The 8,940-nt window shown below is 26.9% G+C and overlaps 1 long non-coding RNA gene across 1 annotated transcript; it reads left to right on the top strand.

Moving 5' to 3' along the window:
- The first annotated feature begins 5,100 nt into the window (after positions 1-5,100).
- LOC114404203 lies at positions 5,101-8,085 on the top strand. Its single transcript, XR_003664856.1, has 2 exons — positions 5,101-5,663; positions 7,897-8,085. It is a non-coding gene; the product is annotated as an uncharacterized LOC114404203 (long non-coding RNA).
- Positions 8,086-8,940: the final 855 nt, after the last annotated feature.

Raw genomic sequence — 8,940 nt, 5'->3', positions numbered from 1 at the left:
ATTGACTTCTCCTTTTTCAATACGATACAATGTTTATGGTTGGAAGGACCACCTCTTGAGGTGTGCCAGTCATTAGTTTTTATTGTTAGAAAATAGAATTCTCGTTTTTCCTTTTAAAAAAATTATGTATTTTATTTTAAAAATACTATAATATATAATATATAAGTTATATCAAATTAAAAATATTACTTAATATGTCTTTACCTAAAAATATTAATTAATATGTCACACTTACATCCAAGGAAGAAAATATAAAAGTAAATTTGTCGATGTGCTTTGCACACATGAAAAATAAAATTATTAGAGATATTAATAAAATTATTAGAGATATTTATAAAGATAGTACAATATAATGAATTAATGATTGTTTGTTAGTCCATGAAAAAATAGAGCGGAGCTTGAAGACCAATAACTACATTATAGGAAATTATAGGAAATTAGTAAAAAGAATCTCTCAACAATAATATAGTTAAGAATTTGATTTATATTTGAGTCTTATAGTAATAGAATATGAATAGTGTAGATGTTATTGTTATATAATAATGATATATATATATATATATATATATATATATCATAATAATTAGATAAATTATAGTTTTTATTATATTCATACTGATTGTATATATGAGTATGGAATATTGATATTTTTGTATTGTAATATAAATATGATATTTTAAATAAATAGTGGGATATACATTATATTTTTTGTAAATTTTTACATGTATCGAAATATATTAGTACTTTCAAATAATGACAAAAAATAATATTTTCGTCTTTTATGTTTTCTAACTCTTTTGATGGGTTAGAAAATTAAGCATACAAACACATCAAATTTAAAAAGTAAAATGATTACATAGACTTTGAAATTATTAGTCTTTGTAGAAATTTTATATAAAGACAAATTAAGCTTCCATTTTCTGTGCTTTAACAAAATGACACATGATATTTATTGGTCTTAATTCTAAGTAAATTTTTCTTAGTATGATATCAATCCTAGAAAGTTTTAGAAATATTCTAACGTGCAACTTAGGTATGTTTTGGAAGAGAGGAAAGAAAATGAAAAAGGATAAAAAAGGTTTAAAATTTGAATTTAAAAAATTAGAAGGAAAGAAAATTTGATTGGCCGAAAGTAACACACATTTCCATCACTCCCCTTTTTTATTTTTCTTCTTTTATACACCTTACACCTATTTTATCTTTGAGGAAGACTAACAATACTCTTTTCTGTTATTTATTAAAATTTATAAAAAATCACAAATTTTAATTAATGGTTCCACATCAAAATTAAGAAATATATATAATCATTAAATAAAAAATAGAACTCACCAATTTAAATTTATAATTTGTAATAATTTTTAGTCAATAATATACAACATTAAAAAAAAGATTTTTTTTTCTTTATAACCAACAAAAGAGTATTAGACAGTGTCACTAACGATATTTCTCTTTTATATTCCCATCGGCGCAATCACTTTACCACTGAAATCACAACAACCATCACGTTGTCCCACAATTTTCTCTTATTACATTGGCTAAGTGCATTTTTTTATTTTTCCTTCGTATAACCTTTAATTTGGTTCACAATTAAGAGAATATGTCTTCTAGGCTTGAAGAGAGCATACTAAATACTTAGGACCTTATTTTACTTTAGAGCATGCTAGTAATTTTAAACATTAAGATTTCTCTTATTTTTCTAAAATACTTTTTTTTATCAATTTTTTAATTTAAATATATTTTTAGGTCCTTTAAATTTGGATTATCTTTTTTTTTTCCTCCAAATTTAATTTTTCATTTTTTAGTTCCTCAATTTTGAAAAATGTTTTTTAAACCCTCTTGACTGATTTTTGATGATTTAAATGCATAAGTTGTGGCATTTTTTGTAGGAGGAGGACTAAAAAAATATTTTTTAAAATTAAGGGAATAAAAATAAATTTAAATTTGGGGATCAACTACAAAAGTAATCTAAATTTGATGGTCCAAAAGTATATTTAAACAATTATTTCAAGAGACTATGAAATTTGATTGAATTAAGACCTAATTTTTGTAAGTTCTTGAAGCAGCCTAATAGGTAGATTCTGATTATAAAATAAGGATTACTTTGAAGAATTTATTATTAACATAAAGCTCCTTATCTTATTTTCCATGATCAATGTTCTAATTGTGAGATTTTAATTAGGGATGATAAAATAAGTTCAATCCATTGGATTGACCCATTTGATATGCTAAACAAAGCAATATAAGTTTAAATTTCCAACCTATTGTTAAAATAGGTTCAACCTATATATTTGGTAGGTAAAGGGGCAGTTATGTTGGATCAATGTGTCGGGTCAACTTTCCTTTTTATTTTTTTTCTTGTATTTGTTGTAACTCATCCAAACTTACTTGTTGAGGAGGATGGTTGTTTTGTTCTTTTTGGTTTTTCTTCACATTGTGTGGTTGCTTTGTTTCCTTTCATTTCTCTTTCATGAGTTTTAAGAGGGTGATCTGAATGGGGGAAAGATGAATTAAGGTGTGATTTTGATGTGGATGTGGGTTGATTATTGTGGAAGAAAAATTAATGACAGAAAGAGTGATAATTTTACATTGGTTGTTTCATAATTGATGTAGAAAGATACTTTTTATCTTGGTTACAAAACAATTGATGTAAAAAAGAAAATACATTTTACATAGACAAGATTTACATATTGGTTCTAGAATTGATGTAAAAAGCTCATTTTACCTGATGCAAAATATCTCCCCACCATTGGTGAATTTAAAAACATGTGCAAAGACTTTTTTATTTCTTGGGGACCGGTGCAAAGACTTGAAATTGCTAGTCTATACAAAACATTCATGTAAAAACAAATTAGTCATGCATTTTTTGTACTTTGGCAAAATAACACATCATATTTCTTGGTGGGCTTAAATAATTTTTTTTTATATTTTAGTCCTTGTAATTTTAATACTTGATTTTAGTCCTTACTATCAACATTTATGGATTATGTAATAATGTTGTTGGTTGTCCATTGACTCGTCACGTTACTAATGAGAATTTGATAGACTGTCATGTGTAAATTTTGTAGTAATTTGGATCTTCAAATTCTCATGTGTTAAAAATAATTGATAATGCTAGATTAGTTGATGAGAGATTTTAAAAAAATTACACATTATTTATTATTAAGATCTTTGATAGCATGAGAAGTCAGTGAATGGTTAATGTAACTACATGTTATGTAGTCAATTAATGTTCTTACTTTGATAATATAGACTGATTTATTTTTTTAATTTTTACTGGGACTAAACATTATTGAAAGGCTAAAACAAAAACACTCTAATAATTTATAGGAGCCAAAATGTTGTTTAAGCCTTGTTTGTTTTAATTTTACATAGACTTTTCTCAGCATCGTGTGCTCGTTAAAGTGACAAACTCAAATACTTTAATGTGCAGCTCACGTAGTGTAATTTAATGACATTAAAAAAATTCCCTTGATAATCTAAAAATAAAATCATAGTTATATTTTTTATTTATTAAAATTTGTAACATCATTTTTTTGTCGAATTATCTGATGAAATTTTAGTTGTTACAACTTGCTGGTACAATATGAAGTAGAGTTTGATGAACCTGTAGTTAATATATGAGATAATTTTATTACACAATTATATAATTATTGAATTTTTTTTATTATAAATTGCTTATCACCTGAGTGTAATAAAGGAATTTAAAATATATAAGCCTCGTATATGAAGTCTTCGTATTTTAATTTTTAAAATAAAATTTTTTTTAAGAGAAAATATCCTTATTTTGTTGTCTTCGATAAGTGAACAAGAATTAACACGACTCTGTCATTTAGCCATACTATCAGCTATATAAATCCTGCCGCAGGCTCCATCTTTGATACTTGACAATTTAAGAGAAAACTGATCACAGTAACCGATCTTCGTTTTACTCTTTGTCATTTCATAATGAGTTGTTATTCTCTGAAACTATTTTATGCTCTTTTGCTGCTTTTATTGCATGCTGCAGGATCCATTCTTGGATTCAACAGCCTTCCCAATAGCACAGAAATTAAGTGCATTGAGACTGAGAGACAAGCACTCGTTGTCTCTGAAATTTGTCCCGAGTTGGGTTCCTCCATTCCAATTAATACAGTTGGGACTCCGTTCTTGCGAGTTGGGCCCCACTTTTCCTAGTTGGCTCAAGACTCAAAGTTCGTTGTATGAGCTTGATATTTCTGATAACGGGATTAATGACTCTGTACCAGACTGGTTTTGGAATAAGTTGCAAAATATGATATTATTAAATATGTCTCACAATTATATCATTAGTGCAATTCCTAATATATCATTGAAGCTTCCTAACAGACCGTCTATACTTCTGAATTCCAATCAGTTTGAGGGTAAAATTCCGTCATTTTTACTACAAGCTTCCGAGCTGATGCTCTCTGAAAATAATTTTTCAGATTTATTTTCATTCTTATGTGACCAAAGCACAGCTTCAAATTTGGGCACTTTAGATGTATCACGCAATCAAATAAAGCAGCAACTGCCAGATTGTTGGAAATCAGTAAAGCAATTACTGTTCCTTGATTTAAGCAGCAATAACTTGTCAGGGAAGATTCCCATGTCCATGGGCGCCCTTGTTAATATGGAAGCCTTGGTTTTACGAAACAATGGTTTAATGGGTGAGTTACCTTCTTCTTTGAAGAATTGTAGCAGTTTATTTATGCTGGACCTGAGTGAAAATATGTTGTCGGGTCAAATACCATCATGGATTGGAGAAAGTATGCATCAATTGATAATCTTGAACATGCGAGGAAATCAACTGTCTGGAAATCTACCCATTCATCTCTGCTGTTTGAAGCGTATTCAATTGTTGGATCTTTCAAGGAATAACTTGTCAAGAGGAATTCCAACTTGCTTAATGAATTTGACTGCAATGTCTGAACAGACCATCAACACAAGTGACATTATGTCTCGTATATATTCGATTAATAAGACTTTATATGAAATTTATGGTCTTTATGTTACAGTTGACATAACATTGATGTGGAAAGGTGTGGAACGGTGGTTCAATAATCCAGAGTTAAAGCTCAAAAGCATTGATCTTTCTAGTAACTATTTAATGGGTGAAATACCAAAAGAGGTCGGATATTTGCTTGGGTTAGGTTCTTTGAATCTATCAAGAAACAATTTGAGTGGAGAAATTCCTTCTCAGATTGGGAATTTAAGTTCACTAGAATCACTTGACTTGTCAAGAAATCACATCTCTGGGAAAATTCCTCCTTCTCTTTCTGAAATTGATTTTTTGGGAAAATTAGACTTGTCACACAACTCTCTTTCTGGAAGAATCCCATCAGGAAGACATTTTGAAACCTTTGAAGCCTCTAGTTTTGAAGGAAACATTGATCTTTGTGGCAAACAACTTAACAAAACTTGTCCTGGGGATGGAGATCAGACAACAGAAGAGCATCAAGAACCACCAGTCAATGGTGATGATTCAGTTTTCTATGAGGGATTATACATGAGCTTGGGGATTGGATACTTCACTGGATTTTGGGGCTTATTAGGGTCATTACTACTGTGGCGTCCTTGGAGAATTGTTTACATCAGGATTCTGAACAGATTAACAGTATATGTATGCTTATGGTGAATGTTGGAAGTGTTAGCTCCAAGGCAAAAAGGTATGTTCTAGATTTTACTTTTCAGGTTCATGGTTTATGTTCTGACTTTGTTTATATATATATATATAAGAAGAATTTCTTCGCTGATAAAAAAAGAGTAATATGTATTTCGAACTGAAAGCTCATATTAATAGTAAACTAATTGTTAGAAGTTAATAATTTATTTCTTCATCCCAACTTAACAAATTCGTTAGTGCTAACCCTAATAATTATTGTTTTAACTAGAGTGCTACTTTGAAAGAGTTAAAAAAAGTTTTATTGTTGAAATGTTTAATTTTGTTTGATAATTCATTGATGGAATAGTTTTTTGTATTAAATAGCTAGGGTAACATTTTATCCAGGTGCGTGCTTTATACTGTCTTATGATGTCTTTATGATGAAAGAGTTAGCAGAAAGTTTTCGAATTAAGATTTTTTTTTTTCTGTTTTGTTTAAAAGAAATTGTTTCTTACCTAGCTGCAGCATATGCACTCTTAATTTATTATGTATCATTTTTGTGTCTTCCTAATTACGAAATTCCGTATTTTGATTTTTAATAAGTGAATTAAGTTATTGAAAGGTTTTTCTCAAATAACAAATTCTTCAATTTTCAAATTTTTTATGATGCAGCCATCTACACATATTTTAGTTCCTATGTACTGTTTCAGCATATATGACTACCTTGTTCTATGTTCCATGCTTCTATTCAAAGACAATGTTTATTATAATTTTTCGAAACAGATACAGTTTGTGTCGATTTCTTAACACCGCCAACTCCAGCCCAATCCCTCAACTGCAACGGCAACTCCCCTATTAACTATGCCAAATAAGACATAATTATTTGGACTTAAATGTAAGAAAATTTAATTATTTGACACATATAAGAAATTTAATTAATATCATTTAATTCAATTTTTTTAAATTATCCTTAATAATAGTGTTTGTAAAATATGAATAAATGATTAACTAGAAATAAGATTGTATTAAATCAAAGGATATATAATAGGAATGTTATGATTAAATGAGATAAAAATTAGTTAGTATTTATTTATATTTAATTTTAAAATTATTTTTGTATTGTTTATATTTAGATCCGGACAGAGTATTAGTACTTTTTGTTACAATATTATCATATACAGGGGCGAGCTAGGAATTCACTTAGAGGCTGCCAAGAAAAATAATAATAATTTAAATTTTTACATCATAAATAATATAAAAATATTTAATAACTATATTATATATATATATATATATATATATATAATATTTTTCAAGTTATAAGTTTAACTTTGTAGTCAAACAGAAAAGGAAAGGAGAGAGATTGTGAATTTAAATCTCTTTTACTCTAAAAAAGAATAAATTAATAATTAATATTGTACTTATAATTTTTTATAAATAAAAAAATACAACTATATTAAGCATAAAAACATTACTATCTAGTTAATTTGATAATTTATATGAGAAATAAATAGATACATTTTTTTCTTTCTGATTATTACAAACATAAACTCTTTCAAATATATTAGTTATACATTTATACAAGAAAAAATAGATGCATTTCTTTTATACTCTTTATTGTGAAGTTTACATATTAGACGATCAATGATTTCATACAAAAGGGAATATATTTATTGGTTTATTAACAATTAAGTCAATTTCACAGGCGAAAAAAATATTGAGTAATGTTATTAAATATAACTACTACTTAAATTATAAATCTATGAGTATTTCTAGAATAAAATTTTAATATATGACATTTTTAATTAAAATAGTTAACTTAACTATTTTTTTTATTGATTTTACTGAATTAGTTAGTTATTTTTTAAATATATGAATAGAGATAATATATAAGAAAAGAAAAAAAAATTATATATATAAATTGATTTTGGATAATTATATATGAACACTTCAGCGTTACAAATACTTTATTATTATCTTTAATTTTTTTTCATCTCACGTTTTTACTATGACACTGTCACATTATATTATCTATTATCCTTATACTTTTTTCTTTTTTTTTCTTTCTCACCCTAAGTGTTAAGTAACATGGCATATATTATTTTTCAATATTTTTTCATAAATTTTAAGGGACCGTAATTCTTTTTACATGGTATTTCAAATACACTTTGTGAAAACTTAGGGGCCATGGCCCCTGCATGTATACTTCCATTTTCAATTTTATATAAACAAATATACTTTTGTCTATATCTTGTAATCGGTATTAATTTTTGTTCAAAAAATGTTAATTGTTGCAGATGTGCTGCACGCTTCTGAACAGAGAAGAAAGCATTGTTGGCTGCTACAAGTGCGAGATATTTCTTTAGTATAGGAGTTTACAATGTTTTCTATTTAAGTAATGAACTGGAAAGTCTTGTTTCCAGAAACTTAGTATGCTATTGTATTTCATTGTATAATATATTTGTAATGCTGTTTATTTTTCATTATTGTGCTTAGATCTGTGATATATCTAAAATTTGATCACTTCATATTTCATCTTCAACAATGCTTTCTACTATATTTCATCTTCAACAATGCTTTCTACTATATTTCATCTTCAACAATGCTTTCTACTATATTTCATCTTCATATTTCCTAGGGAGCTTCTGAAGACTCTTTAGTTTTTAGTCTGCATCTTCTTACTGATCGATGCGTCAGGAGTTGTCTTTTCTCGTTTGTAGTTTTTGCCTTTTCTTTTCTTCCCACACCAAAAAATAAAAACAACCTTGGACAACTAACTCAACTAGTTTTTTAATTTAAATAAACGGCTAAAATCTCTTTTTATTCTTTTTTATTTTTTTAATAATTCTTGTTCCAGCCCTTTATCTTTAAAAATTTCATTTTCATCCTTATGTTTCCAACTTAACTCATTTTTTGTGATTCCTCCCGCTTCACATTAACATATCGTTAGTGTTTCATATTTTTAAAATAACTAATTTATAAATATATAAAATAGTTGATTTAAACATATATATTGACGGTTTTTAACTATTATTGTAATAGTTTTAAAGATAAAATATTCTTTGATCTTTTATGTTTTTTTTGCAGAGGTCAAATAAAAGTAATATAATTTTTTTAGTAACAAAAATTAAATATTTTATCATGTCCTAATCTATTTGATAAGTATTGTTTCTTAATCAAAACGTAATACAAAACTATTTGTTATCTTTAATATCATAATTTTTAACGAATTAAACAGAATTAGTAAACAAAATTTTAAAGTTTCATTAACAATAAAAATATATTTAAGTCCAGTTCTAATTACCTTTTCTAAATTGTAAGCAACATTTTGCTTTCACGGT

Source organism: Glycine soja, unplaced genomic scaffold, assembly GCF_004193775.1.
Source record: "Glycine soja cultivar W05 unplaced genomic scaffold, ASM419377v2 tig00006987_1_pilon, whole genome shotgun sequence".
NCBI lineage: Eukaryota > Viridiplantae > Streptophyta > Magnoliopsida > Fabales > Fabaceae > Glycine > Glycine soja.
The sequence above is the reverse complement of the archived record's forward strand: the minus strand, read 5'-3'. Positions and strand labels throughout refer to the sequence as shown.